At 44.2% G+C, this 23324-nt stretch overlaps 1 protein-coding gene and 1 long non-coding RNA gene across 9 annotated transcripts in view; one reads left to right on the top strand and one right to left on the bottom strand.

Annotated features, from left to right (window-relative positions):
• The window catches only part of CCSER2 (coiled-coil serine rich protein 2), a 235106-nt gene extending 217826 nt beyond the window's left edge, over positions 1-17280 (bottom strand). For all 8 annotated transcript variants that reach the window (XR_004975207.1, XM_036355913.1, XM_036355912.1 and 5 more), the window contains exon 1: positions 17072-17280. The gene's annotated coding sequence lies outside the window, so the exon portion shown is untranslated. The remainder of the gene's footprint in view (positions 1-17071) is intronic.
• LOC118679324 lies at positions 16898-21111 on the top strand. The gene is made up of 3 exons (XR_004975208.1): positions 16898-17144; positions 20404-20580; positions 21016-21111. It is a non-coding gene; the product is annotated as an uncharacterized LOC118679324 (long non-coding RNA).
• The last annotated feature ends 2213 nt before the right edge of the window (positions 21112-23324 follow it).

Genomic DNA, 23324 nt, shown 5'->3' with positions numbered 1-23324 from the left:
AACTTCAAAATACTACTATACAGAATGTTCAAATAGATTTTCTACAGTAAGTTACATCTAGTGCCACCCTCATAAATCCTAAAATCATCAGAAAGTAAATAAAGACCAATACTACAGCAAAAGCTAATGTAAATACATATAATACTTGTGCAAAATATTCACAATACATAAAATTCAATTCTTTTTAAACATGTGCTAAGTCATTTAGAATATAAAGGACTCAAATTTTAAAGTACTTTCTTCTATGAATTTGGACTTTTTAAAATGTTATAAGCAAGACAAATTCTAAAATCTGCTTGAAAACAAAAAAAAAATTCAAGAAACTAAGAGCATTTCTATGGTTATATCTGGTTTCAGAAAATAATGATTCTATACTAAACAACTTGTGGTTATGAAACACATTAGACCAGCGGTTCTCAACCTGTGGGTCGCGACACCTTTGGTGGTCGAACGACCCTTTCACAGGGGTTGCCTAAGTCCATCCTGCATATCAGATATTTACATTATGATTCATAACAGTAGCAACATTACAGTTATGAAGTAGCAACGAAAATAATTTTATGGTTGGGTCACAACATGAGGAACTGTATTTAAAGGGCCAGAAGGTTGAGAACCACTGCATTAGACGATGTAGAAGCACAGTGATTATGTTACCACATCTGCAGCACTAGTACAATAGGCCAATATCTTCCAGGAACAGAAATAATGATATCAGGAGTCTCTCCTGGGTATTAACTGACAGCTAAATAGCATCTCTTCAGAGTACTACTCAAATAGATTAGCTTACAATTCCCAATAGCAAAGACCTCATTTCTGCCTATTCAGTCTCAAGATCTTCCTATAGTTAACTGCTCCTAACTGATATTTGACTACCAAGCACCAAGTATTACTTTCAAACTTTTAATCTTTTTTTCTAGCTCATTAAGAAAATGTCCTATTAGATCATTTCTGGCACTTAACCCAGCCAGACTTCTATTTCTATACATCTTTTCTTGCTTTCCCCTCTAATCCTTATAAATCATACTCTTAATCCTTAAGCAAATTTCTTATAAAAAGCATAAAATATTTACTAACAATGTCATCTAATAAAAATGTTTAGGAAACTGACCTTTAATGGATAAACAGGGATTAGTGGTGTGGCACCCAAAACTATTTTGCCTTTGGCATTCCTACATAATATAACCAACATACAAGCATGTCAAACTTGTTTGCAATGTCCAGGACCAAGCAGAAGGGGCTTTTTACAATGCTCTGCTCAGGAAATTAGAACCTGGCTCGTAAGAAATAGTGAAGGGAATGGAGAGGAAATAGCTCCATCAGCAGGACTTGACAGCTAATGGAAAATGAGGAATAAGAGACAGAAGTCAAGATGATTCCTGGGTTTATAACTTAGGTAACTGAGTGACTGGCACCATCAATAATCAAAATGGGAAAATTAGGTGAATGGTAAAAAAAAAACATGTACTTAATTTTTGATGTTCTAAGTTTCAGGTTTTCTTTATACATAATTTAATTGATTTCAGAGAGGAAGGGTTTTCTTTATATATATTTTAATTGATTTCAGAGAGGAAGGGAGAGGGAAAGAGAGAGAGAAACATCAATGATGACAATCATTTATCAGCTGCTTCTTGCATACCCCCTGCTGGGGACCAAGCCTGCAACCCAAGCATGTGCCCTGACTGGGAATTGAATAGTGACCTCTTGGTTCATAGGTCAATGCTCAACCACTGAGCAACACTGGCTAAGCACAGATTTTTCTACTAGACAATCAGATGGGCATTCTAAGTAGCAAACCTAAGGACTAGAAGTGCTCACCAGAAAAATGGGCTTAGGAAATGAACACAGAAAGGAAATCATGAAAAACATGTGTTCAAGAAAGCATGGCAGAATGAAGAAAAAAACAGAAGTCAGCCTGAAACCTCAGGAAGCATGAACATTAAGGGATAGGAGTCAGTAAAGATAGCTGAGAAAGGATCTATACCAGGGGTGGGCCAACTTTTTGACTCGAGGGCCACAATGGGTTCTTAAACTGGACCGGAGGGCCGGAACAAAAGCATGGATGGAGTGTTTGTGTAAACTAATATAAATTCAAAGTAAACATCATTACATAAAAGGGTACGGTCTTTTTATTCAATGGTTTTATTCATTTCAAACAGGCCGGATCCGGCCCGCGGGCCATAGTTTGCCCACGGCTGATCTATACTAATAATAGAGGAATATGCAAATTGTCTGGGACGCCATCATAGTAACAGTAACGATCATACAGCAGGTTGCGTGGGGCAACCAGGCTGGCAGGGGGGTTAGTGAGGGACGACCAAATGACTGAACAGCAGGCTGCGTCGGGTGACCAGACCAGCGGGTGGGGGGTGGTGGGGGGGAAGGGGGAGAGGGGAGAAGTTGGGGGCGACCAGGCCAGCAGGAGGGGCAGTAATGGGCGATCAGGCTGGCAGGGGGGGGGGAGGGGCGGGGAGTTGGGGGCAAGTAGGGTGGCGGGGGGGCATTTAGGGGTGATCAGGCAGGCAGGCAGGTGAGCAGTTAGGAACCAGCAGTCCCTGATTGTGAGAGGGATGTCTGACTGCTGGTTTAGGCCGGGATCGGGCCTAAACTGACAGTAGGACATCCCCCAAGGGGTCCTGGTTTGGAGAGGGTGCAGGCTGGGCTGAGGGGACCTCACCACCCCCCATGCACAATTTCATGCACTGGGCCTCTAGTAAGTAAAAAAGAGAAATAAGAGTGATATCATAAAGACAAAGAAAGAGAAGGAGTTAAAAACATGGGCATGATCATATAAAAAGTCCACAATGGATTTAATAATTAGGAACTATAACCAGGATACAATTTCAATAAGTAGAGGAAGCAAGAATAGAACCACTCAAGATTGCTGAGGCTATTTCAGGGAGGGGGAATGGCTCAAACAAACAAGGCAAAAAAGGTAAAGTGTGAAGTGTGTTTAGAATAGAATGTAGAAGAGTTTTGCTGGAATGGAAGGTTCACATAGCAGAAAACAAGAAAGGAAGTTTAGGCCAATGACTGCATTCCACATTTTATTCTACTTTTAACTTTATTCTGTGAGCAGGAAGAAGAAAGTCAGGTAGCTTTTCTTTTTTTTTTTTTTTAAAGATAACTACTGTGGTGACTAGCCTCAATTATGAACTGGAATGACAACAGAGTTAAGGCAGGGCAAGCTATTAAGCAGTCCTAAAATTACATAGTAATAAAGGCCTAAATGAGGCTGGCAGTAGCCAAAGTAAGAATTAAGGGATACATGAAAAGATATTCTATACTCCTTGGGTGCTCTAGATATCCCACTGTCCCTATATTATTATACTTACCACATTGTATCATAATCATTTTTGGACTGGGACCCTCTTTCATTCAACCTTTCATCACTAGTACTAACAAGTCAGAAACACTAGAAGTGGCCAAAAAGTGTTTGCTGAATTATAGTAGAACTCAGTAATGATAATATATATAAGTGAGACTTAAAGATACTGCCGAGAATATGCAGATTGCATGATACTGTACATAGAAAACCCTAAGGCTCCACCAAAATACTACCAGATCTAATAAATGAATTTGACAAAGTAGCAGGATATAAAATTAATATACAGAAATCGGTGGCATTTGTATATACCAATTATGAACTCTCAGAAAGAGAAACTAAAAAAACAATCCCATTTACTATTGCAACAGAAAATAATAATAAGGTACCTAGGAATAAGCTTAACTAAGGAGGTAAAAGACCTGTACTCAGAAAACTATAGGACACTGAAGAAAGAAATAGAGGAAGACATAAACAAGTGGATTCATGTACCATGTTCATGGATTGGAAAAATTAACATCATTATAATGTCTATACTACCCAAAACAATCTACAGATTTAATGCAATTCCTATTAAAATACCAATGGCATACTTCACAGAGCTAGAGCAAGTATTCCAAAAATTTATATGGAACCAAAAAAGAATAGCCTTAGCAACCTTGAGGGGGAAAAAACAAAGTTGGAGGGATCACCATACTGGGTATCAAACTATACTACAAAGCCGCAGTAATGAAAACAGCCTGGTACTGCCCTGGCCAGTGTGGCTCAGTTGGCTGCACACTGTCCTATGCACCCAGGAGGTTGCCATTTCCATGCCTGGTCTAGAGTAACTCCAAGGTTGTGGGCTCGATCCTCGGTAGGGAGTGTCCAAGAGGCAGCGGATTGATGTTGTCAAACAAACTGGTACTGCTATCATTACAAGCATATAGATCAATGGAACAGAACTGAGAGCCCAGGTTTTTATGGTCAATTAATATTTGATACAGGAGGCAAGAGCTTATAATGGAGTAAAAAGAGTCTCTTCAATAAATGGTGCTGGGAAAATTGGGACAAGTACATGCAAAAAAATGAAACTAAACCACCAACTTACACCATTCACAGGAATAAACTCAAAATATATAAAAGACCTAAATGTAAGTTGCAAAACCATAAAAATCCTAGAAAATAGGCAGTAAAATCTCAGACATCCATCATAGCATAATTTTTGCCAATACATCCCCTAGGGCCGTGGTCGTCAAACTGCAGCTCGCGAGCCACATGCGGCTCTTTGGCCCCTTGAGTGTGGCTCTTCCTAAGCCTTAGGAGTACCCTAATTAAGTTAATAACAATGTACCTATATAGTTTAAGTTTAAAAAATTTGGCTCTCAAAAGAAATTTCAATTGTTGTACTGTTGATATTTGGCTCTGTTGACTAATGAGTTTGCTGACCACTGCCTAGGCCAGGGGTGGGCAAACTTTTTGACTCGAGGTCCACAATGGGTTCTTAAACTGGACCAGAGGGCCGGAACAAAAGCATGGATGGAGTGTTTGTGTGAACTAATATAAATTCAAAGTAAACATCATTACATAAAAGGGTGCGGTCTTTTTTTATTTTAGTTTTATTCATTTCAAACGAGCGGATCCGGCCCGCGGGCTGTAGTTTGCCCACGGCTGGCCTAGGCCCTAGGGAAAGAAAAACAAAGGAAGAAAATAAACAAATGTAACTACATCAAACTAAAAAGCTTCTGCATAGCAGAAGAATCCATCAACAAAATGAAAAGGGAACCCACTGAATGGGAGAACATATTTCCCAATGATGTAGTGGGGCCTTGACTTACGAGTTTAATTCGTTCCATGACCGAGCTTGTAACTCAAATTACTCGTATGTCAAATCAATTTTCACCATTACAATGAACTGAAATGCTGGGCTGATGTTGTGGCGTTCATTGTGACGTTCACTGTGCCAACTAGCGGTGGGGTATCTGAAGCTGGCTTGTAACCCGAATTTTAGCTCGCAACGGAAAGCAAAAAATCGGCCGAGAGACGGCTCATATCTCGAAAAACTCGTTAGTCGGGACACTCGTAAGTCAAGGCCCCACCGTATCTGGTAAGAGGTTAATTTCCAAAATACATAAGGATCAGTGGCTAAGGGAAGAAAATCTGGAGGAAGACCAACAAAGAAGATTAAAAAGCTATTTCGATGATGCTCCAGCACTAAATATTGACAACTACGTACCAAACATAAGTGAACCACAAAAAGAGGCACATAAAGTGCTGTAACTGTAATATGAGCTTTCAACTTAATTTTCTGAACTTATCTCAGAGAGCAACTCAGTAATCAGAAGCAATTACAGTAAAAGCATGGTCAAGTACATTAGAAAAAAAGGAAAAGAGTGGCCATCAAATTTCCCCCTTTAAAGTGCTTTAATTATACTTCAAATTAAAAAGTTTTTAATTTTTTCTTTTTTTTAGTAAAAAGGTCATATAGTAAAACTACCATATTAGAGATTACCAAATCAAAATTTAGAATCTACACTGTGTAAAACTGCTGATAAAAATAAACAGGTGAAAATTACCAGAGAAGAATAGATTAGCAACAAAAAACAACAAACAAAAAAGACCAGTTAATTTATTTCATAATCCTATATAATAAAAGCATAATATGCAAATCGACCACACGGCTGAACAGCGGAATGACCATCCAGACAACCATCCAGACGACCATCCAGGACCACACTATGACACCCACTGGCTCCAGGCCAGCCAAGGAAGGTGCAATGCAATTGGTTGGGGCCCAGCCATTGTCCCATGATCTCCCTGCAGAGGGAGGCCCAGGCCACCAACCAGCAGGCTGCGGTGGGTGAGCAGGGGTCCCGGGTGCCAGAGGGAAGCCCGGGTCCCAGGTGCCAGAGGGAAGCCTGGGCTGGCAGCCAGGGAAAGGAAGGCCTACTCTTGCATGAATTTCGTGCACCGGGCCTCTAGTAATTTATAAAAAAAAATTTGTTACCCACATATAAATACTACAGTTTTGAACTAATGAAATCTCACCAAATTGGGGGGGGAAGGAATGTTCTTTAACACCTCTCCCCACAAGCCACTGTCTTCATCTATATATAAAATGCTAAGTGACCGACCATCCGTCCGTGCAACCATCCAACCAGCCAGTACATATGACATACACTAGTAATTTAAAAATAAACATTGACTCGTGCATGTGCAATATATGTAAAGCTCTTGCTGGTGCCAATTGCACACGTGTGTTTTGACCTGCCATTGTCCATCGTGAATTTGGTTGACACTTCTCTTATAGAGAAAGGGCAAATAGTGATGCTAAAATATTTCTTCTAATTAACTTTCTTTCAATGTGCATGAATCCATGCACCAGGCCACTAGTTTGAAATAAATAGGTTAATACATAAGGATATACATATATGTAATAATGATATTGGGTACACAGATTAGGATAAAATTAATTTCATTTATTTTTAAAAGAAATGGTTCCTGTAATTTATTTCTCTCTCTTGGATCACTCCATCAGCTTTATACTCTCTATTTATATAAATATAGAGGCCTGATGCACAAAATTCATGCAAGGAGCTCGGCCCACGCAGCCCCTCACAGCCCTGACCGGCCCTCGCAGCGCCTTGCTGCCCGGCTTCATCTGGAAGGTCATCTGGACAGTCGTCCAGAAGGTAGTCCAGATGGTTGTGCTGCGGTCTCTTTATTATATAGGATACTAGAAAAACACCCATCTTTTAAAAGAATTCCTTGACTCTACATCCCCTCCAATTACCAACATATTTTTCCCAGCTTCAATTTATACCAAATTCCTTAAAAGGACTGGCTGTTGCCCTGGCCAGTGTGCCCAATGGTAAGAGTGCTGGCCCAAGCACTGAAAAGTCTGGGTTTGATTCTGGTCAAGGGCAGGTACCTGGATTGCAGCTTCAATCCCAGGCCTGGTCCTGACTCATGTGCAGAAGGCAACCAATTGATATATCTCTCTCACATGGATGTTTCTCTCTCTTTCTTTCCTCTCCCTCTCTCTCTCCCTCCCTCCGTCCCTCCCTCCCTCCCTCTCGTCCACCCTCTCTAAAAATCAATGGAAAAAATGTCCTCCAGTGAGCTTTCAATAAAAATTATTGAAGCTGACTAACTGTGAGAAATGAGATACTTTTAGTATGACTGAAAATTTCCATTTAAAGGGTTTTTTCCTTCTAATGCTTAGAAAAAAATAAATGAGAACTTGAAGAAATGGGGGGACAATTGCCACAGAACAAGCACATTTGTACTCTTGTTCCATCTTCCTCAAATGTTCTCTCCCCTAAATCTGCTCAGATTACATCACAATATTACTTCTCCCACATCTCTGCTATACCATTCATCACTACAGCCTCTCTAACCACCTTATATAAAACAGCGGCATCCCCCTCCCATGTTCTTTCCACCTTATCCTGCTTTTTCTCCACAGCACTATAATAACAGCTATATTACATATATACTTGTTTATTTCCTATATGATATCATTAGAATACTAGAGGCACAGTGCACAAAAATTTGTGCACTCGGGGGGGGGGGGGTCCCTCAGCTCGGTCTCTGCCCTCTCGCAGTCTGGGACCCCTCGGGAGATAATGACCTGCTGGCTTAGGCCTGCTCCAGGGTGGCAGAGGGCAGGCCCAATACCTAGGTGCAGCCCTGGTCTGGCTCAGAGCAGGGCCGACTGGGGAATTGGGGCACCGCCCCCTGTCATGCACAGAGCAGGGCAGATTGGGAGGTTGCGATGCCACCCTCAGTCACGCTCAGGGCAGGGCCAATTGGGGGGGGGGGCACCGCCCCCTGGCACACTCAAGGCAGGGTCGATGGGGAGGTTGCGGCGCCACCCCTGTCATGCACAGAGCAGGGCCCATCAGGGGGTTGGGAAGCTTCCCCCTGTCACGCACAGAGCAGGGCGGATCAGGGGGTTGGGGCGCCGCCACTGTCACACTCAGGGCAGGGCCGATGGGGAGGTTATGGCTCTACCCCATCACACACAGAGCAGGGCCTGTGGGGTTGGGGGGTTGGGGCGCCGCACCCTGTCACACACAGAGCCGCAGGGCAATCAGGAGATTGGGGAGCTCCCCCCATCAGGCACAGAGCAGGGCCGATCAGGGGGTTGGGGCACCTTCTCCTGTCAGGAACAGAGCAGGGCCGATAGGGAGGTTGTTTCCCCGCCCCCTGTCACACACAGAGCCACAGGGTGATCAGGGGGTTTCGGCGCTGCCCCCTGTCATGCTGATCCCAGTGCCAGGAGACCTCGCGGCTCCGCTGATCCCGGTGCTGGGAGGCTTATTACCCTTTTACTATATAGAATAGAGGCCTGGTGCACGGGTGGGGGCTGGCTGGTTTGCCCTGAAGGGTGTCCCGGATCAGGGTGGGGGTCCCCACTGGGGTGCCTGGCCAGCCTGGATGAGGGGATGATGGCTGTTTGCAGCTGGTCACACACCCTTCAGGGTGGGGGTCCCCACTGGGGTGCCTGGCCAGTCTGGGTGAGGGGCTGAGGGCTGTTTTCAGGCTGGCGGGTGACTGAAGCTCCCAACTGCTCCTTTTCTTTCTTTTTTTTTTTTTTTTTTTCACTCTGAGCCAGCTTTAGCTCTGAGGCTCCAGCTCTTAGGCCTCCGCTCATGAAAGCAGGTATCCGGTTTGTTTTGGTTCTACAATCGAAACTCTGTATCAACTCCAGCTCTGAGATCCCAGCTAGCTGAAAGCTGGTTTCTGGGGTTTTGTTTAGCTTCTATTTTTGTAACTATGTTTCAAACTGCCAGCTCAGAGGCCGGCAAGGCAGGCGGGGAACGTTGCAGTCCTCTGTCACTGAAGCAAGCAAGCCTCATGTTAGTTTCAAGCTGCCTGGCAGCCGGCCGCCATCTTGGCTGGCAGTTAATTTGCATATCGCCCTCATTAGCCAATGGGAAGGGTAGCGGTCGTACGCCAATTACCATGTTTCTCTTTTATTAGATAGGATAAGTTTCACAGGGCAGAAAATGTGTTTCCTCACTGCACTATTACTAGCAAGTGTTCAGCAGATACTTCTTGAATGGATGGACGACATGAATGAGGAAAAGCCACACTCAGTATCTGGATTACCCCTTACTTCCCCCCCCCCCCCCCCCGCCGGCCTAATCACTCCTAATGCCTACACCAGCAGTCGGACATCCCCTGAGGGGTCCCGGATTGGAGAGGGTGCAGGCTGGGCTGAGGGGACCCCACACACACACGAATTTTGTGCACCGGGCCTCTAGTAAAAGCATAATATGTTAAGTGTGTCCGGTCATCCAGTTGGCCGTTCAACCAATCAAAGCATAATATGCTAATGACATGCTAAGGCCGCTCAATCGCTCGCTATGATGTGCACTGACCACCATGGGGCAGAGAGTCAACCGCCCGACCAGTCGCTATGATGTGCACTGACCACCAGGGGGCAGATGCTCTGACTGATAGGTGAGCTTGCTGCTGGAGTCTGGCTGATCGGGACTGAGTGAGATGGGCCAGACACACCCTGGAGCCCTCCCATGTTATCTCCCCAGCTAGCCAACCTCCCGCATCCCTCCCTGGCCTCGATTGTGCACCGATGGGGTCCCTCAGCCTGGCCTGTGCTCTCTCACAACCTCAGGGGATGTCAGAGAGCCGGTTTTGGCCCAATCCTGCAGGCCAGGCCGAGGGATCCCACTTTACACGAATTCGCGCACCGGGCCTCTAGTAATAAATAAGGGTGGACAAGTCCAAACTATCGTAAAATGAAGAAAATAAACTTGAGAAAAAAATTTAAAATAAAAAGAATAAGTGAAAAAATGGCCACACCTACCTCCCCACTTCCTGTAAAGAAATACCACGTGGATATATTTCCTATAAGCTGGCCTATCAACTCAGACCAAAATATCACCAGGCCCATTCTATACACTTAAATAGCTGTTATGAATAGTTCCTGCTTTTCTAAGCTATGATCTTCAGAGAAAATTATAACTCCCAACCCTAACACTGGCTGCCAAGAAAATAATGGTCACAGAAAGCTCTCAAATTTCCCCAAGGTACTCAGGTTGCAACCAAATATCACTCATAAGATGGCAACAACAATTCAAAGTACCTTTGGTGTCTGCCTATCTTCACTGTCCCTGATGTATTCAGATGTATTCACTAAGGGCTCAGGCATCAAAAATTGTGATATCAAAAGAACTGAGAGCAGCCATAACTGCTCGCTCTGGCCTGCCCTGTAGATCCCCGGGGACCCGCCCCACCCAAGTGCTGCGCAGAGCCATTTGCCAGATAGCCTCAGGCAAACGCTAGATTAGCACCGCCCTAGAAATCCAGCACAGAAGCTCTCCCACTGCAGACACAGCAGACTCTCATAGCCAGTTAGCCTGGAGGTCAAATCACCCCCGGTATTGCTGACAACAATCAAGGCTTAACTACAACAAGGACTGCACACAAAGACCACTAAGGGGTGCACCAAGAAAGCATAAAAAATGCAGAGACAAAGAAACAGGACAAAACTGTCAGTGGAGGATATTGAGTTCAGAACCACACTTTTAAGGTCTCGTAAGAACTGTCTAGAAGCCGTCGATAAATGTAGTGAGATCCTCAAGAAATCTAATGAGACCCTCGATGTTATGATAAAGAACCAACTAGAAATTAAGCATACACGGACTGAAATAACGAATACTATACAGACTCCCAACAGCAGACCAGAGGAGCGCAAGAATCAAGGCAAAGATTTGAAATGCGAAGAAGCAAAAAACACCCAACCAGAAAAGCAAAATGAAAAAAGAATCCAAAAATACGAAGATAGTGTAAGGAGCCTCTGGGACAGCTTCAAGCGTACCAACATCAGAATTATAGGGGTGCCAGAAGATGAGAGAGACCAAGATATTGAAAACCTATTTGAAGAAATAATGACAGAAAACTTCCCCTACCTGGTGAAAGAAATAGACTTACAGGTCCAAGAAGCACAGAGAACCCCAAACAAAAGGAATCCAAAGGGGACCACACCAAGACACATCATCATTAAAATGCCAAGAGCAAAAGACAAAGAGAGAATCTTAAAAGCAGCAAGAGAAAGAAACTCAATTACCTACAAGGGAGTACCCATACGACTGTCAGCTGATTTCTCAACAGAAACTTTGCAGGCCAGAAGGGAGTGGCAAGAAATATTCAAAGTGATGAATACCAAGAACCTACAACCAAGATTACTTTATCCAGCAAAGCTATCATTCAGAATTGAAGGTCAGATAAAGAGCTTCACAGATAAGGAAAAGCTAAAGGAGTTCATCACCACCAAACCAGGATTATATGAAATGCTGAAAGGTATCCTTTAAGAAGAGGAAGAAGAAGAAAAAGGTAAAGATACAAATTATGAACAACAAACATGCATCTATCAACAAGTGAATCTAAGAATCAAGTGAATAAATAATCTGGTGATCATAATAGAATCAGGGACATAGAAAGGGAATGGACTGACTATTCTTGGGGGGGAAAGGGGTGTGGGAGATGCGGGAAGAGACTGGACAAAAATCGTGCACCTATGGATGAGGACAGTGGGTGGGGAGTGAGGGCGGAGGGTGGGGCGGGAACTGGGAGGAGGGGAGTTATGGGGGGAAAAAAGAGGAACAAATGTAATAATCTGAACAATAAAGATTTAATTAAAAAAAAAAAGAACTATATACCTGAAACTTGTATAATTTTATCACAATGTCACCCCAATAAATTCAATTAAAAAGTCAGTAATTTTAATTAGCACCTAACATCATAAATACATTAATCTCTTGTTTTGTTTTTGTTGTTTATGGCTGTATACTTTGCAGTTTTAAAAATTAAGTGCTAATGAAAATTAGTAAGATCCCCGTAAATTTATGCACAAAGGTCAAACAATTCCAACAAAGGAGAAAATAAAAGTAGGAAAATACTGCATTTGCTTTTCTATTGCAGATTGTATGTTAGATAGTAGGTACCCTTATACCCATTTGTAAAATACCAACCTTTAAAAAACAAAAGACTTTAAAAGTATTGTAAAACTGTCAACCAAAATGCAGGAAGCAGTATAAATCAATACAACCTTTTAGAAATAAACCTGGTAATATTTTCAAAAGTGACAAAAACCACCCGGCCAATGTTGCTCAGTGGTTGAGCAGTGACCCATGAACCAAAAGGGCACTGGCTGGATTTCCAGTGAGGGCACATGCCAGGATTTCGGCCTCCATCCCAGTAGGGGCCTGCAGGAGGCAGCCAATGGATGTTTGTCTCTCATCAATGATGTTTCTATCTTTCTATCCCTCTTCCTCTCCTCTAAAATTAATAAAAACATTTTTTTTTTAAGTGACAAAAAACCTTCACACTCTCTGACCTTGTAATCCCTCTCCTGGAACTTTAGCCTAATGAAAGAAGAAAACAAAGAACAGCTATATATTAACTGCATTACTTGCCAAATGGGAGGCAACTTAGATGTACAATTATTAAAGCTAAGCAACTCAACTAGTAATCCTATGTAATAAAAACCCAACAACCAAACAGCAGAACAACCAGAACAACTGGTTGACCAGTCACTATGATGCGCACTGACCACCAGGGGGCAGACGCTCAACACAGGAGCTGCCTCCTGGTGGTCAGTGCACAACCACAGTGGGAGTGCTGCTGGCTGACCAGGATGAGCGGCTGCTCCTGCTGTGAATGGGGGTGGGGGGGGGTGGGGCCATGGGCAGGAACCTGGGCTGCAACCTGGGCTGCGATGATCGCCTCCTTGCCCCAGGCTCCTCCTCCTGCTCCTTGCCGCCTCCTCGGGAAGCTCGCAGGCTACGCAGAGCTGACCCCGGAGCCTGCAAGGTGGGTTCATGGCCACCGTGGGACTGAAGCCTACTCTGCCGCCTCTTGGTACTCCTGTCCCTCCGCCTGGCCCCAACCGGGTCCCCTGGAGAAGCGTGCCCCAGCTCCACGGAAGATGCCGGACCAGGGAGCAGTCACTCAGAGGGATGGTCCATAGCTGCTCAGCCGACCTGGATGAGCAACGCTCCCACAGCAGCCCGATCCCCACAGACCACGTACCCCACCAGTGCATGAATCCCATGTGCCAGGCCTCTAGCATTATATAATAATTTACAGGTACAAAAACTTTAGCAAAAAGAAAACATTAACTATGAAAGCAAAATTAAATATTATATTTATGCTTTGATTGTTGTATAAAATCATGTATATATGGTGAGAAATAAATAAGAAAAATTAAAAAAAATTTCTTATTTCTTTGACCATTAAATTATTTGTAAAATAAAAAGCCTGTTAGAATTGATCAGATCCACCACAGTAAGTACATATTTTAAAATTGACTCTTCTGAAGCATAAAACCACAATTATCATTTTTTCCAAAAAAACCTATAACAGAGTAATTGGATAAATTCTTCTCACATACAGAGTAATGATACATGTCAGTTTACCCAATGCTATTAGCCAGCTGGAACCTTGTTATATTAAAATCTCATTTTACCATCAAAATGTAACTATATGTGGGATCTCCATATGGTGAGCAGAAGCCACTTATTATGGGGCAATTGGAGAGTGGGTTAAAAACTATCCGACCAAATGTAATGGTGAAGCCTAGGCTTCTCCTATATCCCCAAATGAATTCCATGTTTCCTAGCCACTCAAGAGCTAAAGCATTCAAGGAGGAAGAAATTGTAAGACTATTTGCTCTCCCTCTGAAAACTGGAAACTTCTTCATTTTCTTCTAAAAGCACCATGGAGTAATGAAAAACACACAAGCAGCCCGGCTGGCCTGGCGCAGTGGTTGAGCATTGACCTATGAACCAGGAGGTCACGGTTCTATTCCCAGTCAGGGCACATGCCCAGGTTGCGAGCTCAATCCCCGGTAGGGAGCGTAAAGGAAGCAGCCAATCCATGATTCTCTCTCATCATAGACTAGAGGCACAGTGCATGAAATTCATGCACTTGGAGCCAGGGGCGGGGAGGGAGGGGGGCTGGGGGGGGATCGTTCCATCAACCCGGCTTGCGCCCTCTCACAGTCCAGGAGCCCTTGGGGGATGTCTGACTGAAGGCTTAGGCCCACCTCGGGACCAGGCCTAAGCCGTCACTGGGACATCCTTAGCATTGCGGTGGAGTTGGGAGAGGCTCCCACCCCCCGCCACTGCACTTGCCAGTCATGAGACCAGCTCAGGGCTTCTGGCTGAGCGGCGCTTCCATTGTGGGAGCATACTGACCACCAGGGAGCAGCTCCTGCCTTGACTGTCTGCCCCCTGGTGGTCAGTGCACGTCATAGAGACCAGTCGTTCGGCCATTTGGTTGATTTGCATATTAGCCTTTTATTTTATAGGATGTTTCTCTCTCTCCTTCCTTCCTGTCTGAAATCAATAAAAATCTATTTTAAAAAAATACACAAGCATGTGGTCAGGAGATATGTTATACAGGTGACTAAGTAACCTCAAGCAACTTGTCCTTTGGCATAAAAATTTAAAAGTTAAATCAAATAATCTCTTAATTCTTTCAAATTCAATACTGATCTCCCCACCCAAAATGCCTCACTCAGATTGTAAAATAATTGTTAAGATTTAGAATTAGGAAACTAGGAGCAAAGGTAAAATACACAGATGGTCAAAAGCCTGGATTGGATCCCAGCTCTGTCTGACCCTTCCTACCTGCATGACCTTGGGCAAATCACTCTGCCTTGAAGTCCTAAAATCAAAGCAGCAGCAGTCCTACTGACCATGTCCTTTAATTCGTGTGTCATAAAACACATTGGTGGCTTATCATAACTGGGGTTTACTTCCTAACAAGAAACAATAATTTTGACTTTATTCTTGGAAATTTAAAAGTACCTCGTTTGTGCATTTCTCTTTTCTAAGTTTTCTGATATAGAGAGTAGTTAACACATTTTGCCTATCTTAAAGCTATATTCAAGATTGAAAGCATTCCTCAATCATTTATTCAATAAATAGTTTTGAACACCTGTGCCACACAGTATGTGCTCCAGTTACAAAGCTCCCTGGTGGAGACAAACAAATCATTAACTACCGGCTGACAGATGCTAACTGCATAATGTGCAATGCACTCCTGGATCAGCTGAGACAAGTAGGATAAAATGTCTGGACAAGATTCAGAAGTAGTATTTTGGTTAGGTCTTAAAAGGCAAGTTGTTTACTAGGTAGAGAAGAATTCTACAACGGAAGATGTCCTCTTCAGAGACCTCTAAGTAGTCTTTGTATGAAGAAGGCAGGCAAAATGGTAGAAGATGAAATTAGAAACATACATGAGTGCAGAGCTGTGAAGGACTTTGACTTTCTCAACTACAGATTATGGAGAGTCACGGACAGACTTCACACACGGACTCAAAGTCCCCTCTCCCTCCACAGTCCAAGGCGGGGTCCAGGTGACAGACAGAGAGGCAGGTCTGGGTCAGAGAGAGTCACGGTACTTATTTAGGAACAGTTCACTCCCTCAGGGCCGGGCAGGTCCTTCGATGGCACATTAAGACAGCCGTGAACTGAAATGACAGCTAAACGGTGCAAGAAAGTGTTTATTTGAAGTCAATTTTGTTGAGCGCACTAAAGAAAGCAACCAAATAAGAAAATACTAAACATCTCTATGAGAGATTAGGAGAGGCTAGCAGGAATAACAGCTGAGACGGCCGACTTCAAGGAAAACATTCAGAAGTGTTTACATCCTACCACGCATCAGGTTCAGGGAAGACATGCGGTGTGCCTATCTTTTGCAAGAGGAGAGTATTTTAAATTTCTTTTGGTTAAAGAAGAGCTGTCACCTCTAAACTCCTTAAATTAAAGGAAGATTTTTTAAATGGCAAAAGTAATGGGTTCCATAATATTTTAATGTTCAAGAAAAAAAGGAATGTATTTCCAATGGCTGTTTGGAGAGCCTACAGCAATCCATCCCCAGCGGGTGCACACCTCGCGCCCATCGGGACCACGGGGTCGGCCTCGGTCCCTCCCCCCGCGGGCCGGGCCTGGCGGGGCGCGGGCCTGACGGACGGGTCCGCAGTCCGGGGCGCAGCTCCAGGGCAGCCCGGGACCAGCTCACGGGAGGCGGCGTCCGCGCAGGAGGCGCCCGGCGACGCCCAGGCCAGCGGGTCTCCACCTGGGAGAGCCAGCACCTGAGCCCCGGAACCGAGTGGTCCACGAAGTTCATCTTAAGACGTGCTTGGGTGTGTCTTTGTTGTGTCCCAGTAATAACCCCCTCCCCCCCGAAAAAAAGTCCCTGGGGCACCCCGTACCTCCCCTGCAACCGCACAGCACCCTGACTAAACCCCGGGCGTCTGAGCCTCGCCCTGCTTTTTCCTGGGAGGAAGGCGGCAGCCCCGCGGGGCGGAGACGGGGAGGGGGGTGGGGGTTCGGGGAGTCGAGAGGCCGGGGGAACAGGGAGACGGAGGGGTCAGGGGGACGGGAGAGGACGGGGGGCAGCGGGCGGGAGAAGGGAGGACGGAGACTGCGAGATGGGGAGGAAGGAGGGGAACCGGGGGGGTTGGGAGGTGGGGAACGAGGAGACGGGGTTTCAGGGGGACCGGGGCGAGCGTTCGGGGGACGGGGTTTCAGGGGGATGGGGGACGTCCGGCCCGGCCCACGCCCGTCTCGCCTTAGGAGGCTCGCGAGGGTCACCCCGGAGGCAGGAGTCAGAAGGGCGCCACTGCCTCGTCCCAGCGCCCGGGCCTGAGCAGCCGGACCGCACCCCCTGCCCGAGCGGCCGCGGTCAGCATCCCGCCAGGACCCGGCCCCGCCACCATCCGGCCCTTACCGCTCGGATCCGCTCTGCCTCCTCGGCGCGGCCCAGGGCGGCTCGCCCGGAACCTGAGGCGCAAGGACCGCAGGTGAGCGAAGGGCCGCCTGTCACATCCCCGCCGGGCCACCCACCCCGCCCGCTGCAGCCGGCATCGCGTCAGTGGCCGGAGGGAGCGCCGGACCCGGAGCCTCCGCCCGCTCTCGGCCGCGCCCGCCGGACTCCGCCCTCCGGGCCCCGAACCGCGCGTGCGCAGCCCCGCCCCGACCCGGTGCGCAGGCGCCGACTGTGGGCCCCGCCCCTCCGCCTCGCCCCGACCCGCCCCTGACTCCCGCTTCCGCCCACCCATGGCCCCGCCCTCGCCTCGCGCCGGCCTTTCCAGCTCCGCCCCCTTTCGGGACCCGCCCCCTTCCTGACCTTGCTTCTCTGTCCCCTGGCTCCAGTCTGTGCTCCTCCTAAGCCAGTGATGGCGAACCTTTTGAGCCCGGAGTGTCAAAATTTTGAAAAACCCTAACTTAACTCTGGTGCTGTGTCACATATAGAAATATTCATAATGTTTTTTATATATTTGCAACCATAGTAAAAAAAAGATTTATATTTTTGATATTTACTTTATATATTTAAATGCCATTTAACAAAGAAAAATCAACCAAAAAATATGTATAAAATGAACAAAAACAGAAAAACAATGTGCATTTAGGAAAATAAATAAAAACAATGATAATCAAATGGTATGAAAACTAGAAATTAGTGACTTTTTTGGTGCTGAAGTTTGTCTGTTAATTCTTCAATTGCAGGTTCATACTTGGTGCACTTCAAGGCTAAGCAAGTGCCACTAACTTCATCTGTTAGCCGGTTTCTTTTGTTCGTTTTAATATTATTTAATGTTGAGAACAAAATCTCACAAAAATATGTTGATGAAAAAATTGTTAGCAAAGCCATTGCTAGATTTTTTATGTTGCTAAAAGTGTCAGGTACTCTGTTCCAAGCTCTCAAATTTCTTGTTTGTAGTTGCACTCTTCTTCATTATTCAAACGATTTCGTTCCAGATTTTCAAGTTTCCACCTTAAGTCGACAAACACATGAGTCCAAATGCTACCTTGAAAATCTGCAAGTTGCATCTCTAAATCATCAATTTGCATCCATTGGAAATCCTTTAATTCCAAAGTACTGTACACAACTACATCCGGATACTTAATTATTTTAATGGTCTCTTCTAAACTTCTAAATTGGTCGAATCTTTCGCTGAACTGTTCAAATAGCGAGTTTACTACATTCTGGTACATAAGTATGGACTCCATTACACTCTTTGTAGTGGCCTTCTCAAAATACTTTTTAATCCGAAGAAAATACTTATAAGTTTTAGTTTCAATATCTCGCTTGAAAATTTTAAGTTTACTTTCAAAAGATTTGATGTATCCAAACATAACATCAATACTTTTGCCAAAACCTTGTAATTTTAAGTTCAGTTCATTCATATGAACAGAGAGATCTGTAAAACACATCAAATTGCTGACCCACTTATGATCATTGATCGGAGGAAAGTTTGCCAGATCCTTATTCTCAATAAATACCGTAATTTCTTCAAAGCATTCCACAAATCGCTCAAGTACTTTATCTCGACTCAGCCTCTCACATTATAGAACATCAGTAGTCCACTGTAGGTTGAATCAACTTCCTGTAAAAGTGCAGAAAATTCTCTCTTGTAAAGGGGTCAAGAAGCTATAAAATTCACAATTTTTGTTACAACTGACATTAAATCATTCAATTCTGAGAATCCCGATTTGGCACACAGCACCTCCTGATGGGTAATGCAATGAAAAGGTACAAGTGGATGTCTAATAGCTTCCATAAACAATTTCAGGAATCCCACATTTTTTCCCACCATATTTGGTGCCCCATCTGTCATGACTGACACAATTTTAGAGATATCAATGTTTAGGTCACTGAATGTTTTTATAACAACCTTACATATTTCGTTTCCTGATGTACTTATTGGCACTGATTCTAACTTTATCAACTCTTCTCTCATAGTGAGACCATCAGAATATCTAGCAATAATGGCCAACCAAGCATTTGATGTGACATCAGTAGTTTCATCAAGAGAAATCAAAAAATATTTACAACTATTTAAGTCTTTTTTTAATTGATGTTGTACGTTTTTGTTAAGATCTATTATTCTGTCTTTGATAGTATTTCTACTGAGTGGTAACTCAGAAATTCTTTTAATAATATCATCTTTATTTTTCATATCGTGAAACAGAGCAGGTGCACATCTTAGAAATGTTTTCTTAATAAATCCTCCGTCACTGAGGGCTTTTCCATGCTGAGCTATGGAGTGAGCCATACAGTAACTTGCTGATGTTAAATTTGTAGAGCATCTTACAAATTTAATGATGGAATTTGATTGACTTTTATAGAGGTATAGCTGCTTAGAAATGTATTCCTTCCTTTCATCGATACTTTTTTTCAAGAGCTGACAATGATTAGTTTCAAAATGTCTCTTTACATTCCACGTTCTGCTTACTACCGTTTCATTACACAGTATGCACAATGATCTGTTGTTTCTGTCAACAATCCTGTACATCTCAGTCCATATGTCTTGAAAGGGTCGGCTACTGCTACTTCCACTTCCTTTATCATTCAATCTTGCTTTTTTATTTTCTTGATTCTCCATCACAAGGCTGCAAAAATAAATAAATATAAATCACGGCGTTTTTTATAAAAGGTTGATAGGTTTGTTACCTATTAACTTTTTGCAGTGTTGTTGCACTGACTCCTGGTGCAAAACAATTCAAAGATAGTATGTATAACCAACAAATATATGGTGCTGTAATCAATTATCCAACACACAGAATGTCTCGTTGAGCACTGTTGCACTGTATATCTTTTTCTGTTAACCCTCCCACTCCTGTCTCCTAACGAACATGGCAATCAAGTGTGTCCGTTTGCCGAGTGCACCCGAACGCACGGGAAGCTTACCCGAGGCACATGTTGACAATAAGGAGGCCGTTTCCAGAACTGGGCATTTTGTCACTCGAGTAAAAATAAAATGTCAATCTCTTTATAGTGCAATTCTTAACCTTTTTATATTAATGTCAATATTGGAACAATGTATCTTGGATGTTTTCACTATGTATCTTTGCTACCAACACCGATGTACATGTTTACATCCGGTTTTAGAATTCCATTATTGATCATGAGTAACGTGTGTAATAATATTACTCGAGTGATGCCCAACTCTGGCCGTTGCGGGAGACAAATATTTGAATTATGCAATTTTTTGTCTCTGTCGATGCGTGTCACCCAAAATGAGTTCACGCGTCACCTCTGACACACTTGTGTCATAGGTTCGCCATCACTGGCCTAAGCCGACGCCAGCCCAGCAGCCGGCCCCACCTCTCGCTGGCCTTTTGGACTAACCTATGCTGCTTGACCTCGTCACACCTGTCTCCTCCACTGCTGACCCGGACAGTGAGAACCTCGCTTTGGAGCTGACATGTGCTCCCCTCCCACCGGCTGCTGAGGTGGGCACCGCCAGTGTTTTGTTTGCAGATACAAGCCTGTCCCCTGCCTTCCCACCCGCTGAGCTCGGCAGGAGCATACACTCCGCCCGCCACACCAAAATATAAGCTGACGTCTTGCTGAGCTTGAGGAAAGAAACAAGCACCCAAAGTGCTGAGATCTTGAGTAGCTCCATCGCACTATCCGTCTGGTTCCATTTGCCAAGAACCAGGATTCTGTCACCCACAGGTCTCCCCCTCCTTGACACTGAGGCCTGCCTGGAGTGCCCTATTTTGGCGGCTCCACTGTCTGGCTGAGCGTTAAAGTCCAGAGCTGCCCTGGAGTTAGACTGGTTGCTCTCTAAAATCCTTGGGTTCACACTTACTAATAGCTCTGCTACAATACATAACATTTCAGGAGTGTTTCTTGAAACACATCTCCTTCTTCCATGTCTCCAGGTCAGTGATACTCCACGGCGGGACGGTGGAACCTCGGAACGGAGTATGACTCACCAGATGGAGATGAGGACGGGAAAGCTTGATTTTAAGAATCACATATCTATATTTTGAAAATAAAGTATCAATTTTAATATCAACCCCTAGAAATTAAAATTGAATTTATTGGATGATAAGATGCATGTTTAAAATATTGAAAAATAATAGATCTAAACACACTGCAATTCACAAGTCAGATCATTGGAAAGGCAAACCCTAGACTGAAAGTCTTAAACACACTCCTCAAGAATATCCCCCAAGCAATGCATTTACATAAGCATTGGGGTTTATGGCATCAGCTAAATTAAGAAATGGTGCAAGAAATGGCTCCCCGCAGCTTGTCAATGGGTATTGGGGAAGATGCTACACACTCAACAGTCTCCAGATGAAGACTAGGAAAGGAATCTCAGTTCCCAATACAAGAAAGAGCTGTGCTTCGATGTTATCTTGTGATGCCCTGAACATTTGAGGTGATCGTGCTTTCTTTGGCAGCTCTAAGTATAAGTCACCTGACTCTCTTTCCCTTCCTCTTCTGCAAAGGTTCCTGGGTGCTGCCTATGTAGCCATAGCTCCCAGATTCATCTAATTTTCTTTATTGCTATTTTGTCTTTGTCCCAATATCCTCATCTCCTTGATTGTTATATCACCTTATATAGAAAGAAAAGTTTAATATTAAATACAAACAGCCCTAGAAGCCTGCCCTCTGAGGCCTAAGATTGCTTTTAACTGAGGGTGAGGATGAGAGGGCAGGCCACACTAAGCAGTGCTTCACAGATTGCAGCGTCAGAGTCTCCTGGGGAGCTCAGCAAAACACAGACTGCGGTGCCACCCCAGCGCTTCCGACTCAGCAGGCCGTTGGTGGCACTGGAGAATCTGCATTTCTAAAAAATCCCCAGGGAGCAATATTCTAGGAAGCACACCTTGAAAACCACTGCACTTCCACAGCCTGTGCTCCAATCATCCCAGTGGGGCAGATGGCTGTCTCCCAGGAGCCCCCGAAGGACTGATAAGGGACAAAGGTTCCAGTGTCGGGTGCTGTCCTGTGGACAAATTGCACAACTGGGCAAACTTCAGCACAGGCTGGCAGGACAGAGAAGAGCTAAGGAAGAGATGACCCCGCCCCATGAGCTAAGGGAGTAGAACAGAAGATGAAGGGTCAGAGGCAAATGCTATAAAATTTTGTGGTGGGCCCTGGTGGGTAGCTCAATTGGTTAGAACATCATCCTGATATGCCAAGGTTGAGGGTTCGATCCCTGTTCAGGGCACACACATCAATCAGCCAATGAATGCACAAATAAGTGGAACAATAAACCTCTCTCACTTTCTCTAACACACCCCTCCCCTCCTCTTCTCCAACTCTAAAATCAATTTTTTAAGAAGTTCTGTGGTGGGAATGTTTGTGGTTTAACAAACCCTCTTTGTATTTTTTTGGATGGGCCTATTGGTATCAGAGCACAGAGACAAGGAGTCAGATGATCTTTCAAAATCCAGCATGTCTAGGGGATGGTGCTTCTGATTTACAGACAACTGTGTGCAGATGAATCTAGAGAAGACTTAGGGAGCGTACTTACACATCTTCGCTATGCACTGTTGGTTTAGATAAAAAAAAGAAGTCTCTATGGCATAACCATAATGGACAACACAAAGAAAGACTTTTCTCACAGTTCTTAAACAAACATACTTAACACAATCACAAAACCATTTCAGCATATTTTTTAATTTTATAGATACCCTTAACATGTTTTATTAGTTAGGAGTTAATGTTCCTGGGAACTTTATGTCTGTCTGTATGTATATATTGCTTAAATAATACAAATTTATTATCTTTGAAAAGATGTTCAGCATCATTAATCATTAGGGGAAATGTAAATCAAAACCGCAATGAGATGTCACCTCACCCCTGTTAGAAAGGCTGTTGTCTAAAAGAAAAGACATGACAAGTGCTGTCAAAAATGGGGGCGTGGAGGGCGGGCAGGGGTGGGGAGAACACTTGTGCGCTCTTGGTGGGAATGTAAATTGGTGCAGCCACTATGGAAAACAATAGAGCTACCATATGACCTAGCAATCCCACTGCTGGGTATACATCCAAAGGAAATGAAATTGTTTTCTCAAAGAGATATCTGCATCCCAGTGTTAATTGCAGCATTATTAACAAGAGCCAAGACATGGAAATAATAACCTAAGTGTCTATTGACATATGAATGGATAAGGAAGATATGGTATATACATACAATAGAGTATTATTCAGCCATAAAAAAAGAAGGAAATGTGTG

This window comes from Myotis myotis, unplaced genomic scaffold (genome assembly GCF_014108235.1).
Source record: "Myotis myotis isolate mMyoMyo1 unplaced genomic scaffold, mMyoMyo1.p scaffold_m19_p_24, whole genome shotgun sequence".
NCBI lineage: Eukaryota > Metazoa > Chordata > Mammalia > Chiroptera > Vespertilionidae > Myotis > Myotis myotis.
Note: the sequence above shows the minus strand (reverse complement) of the source record. Positions and strands in the feature narration are given on the sequence as shown.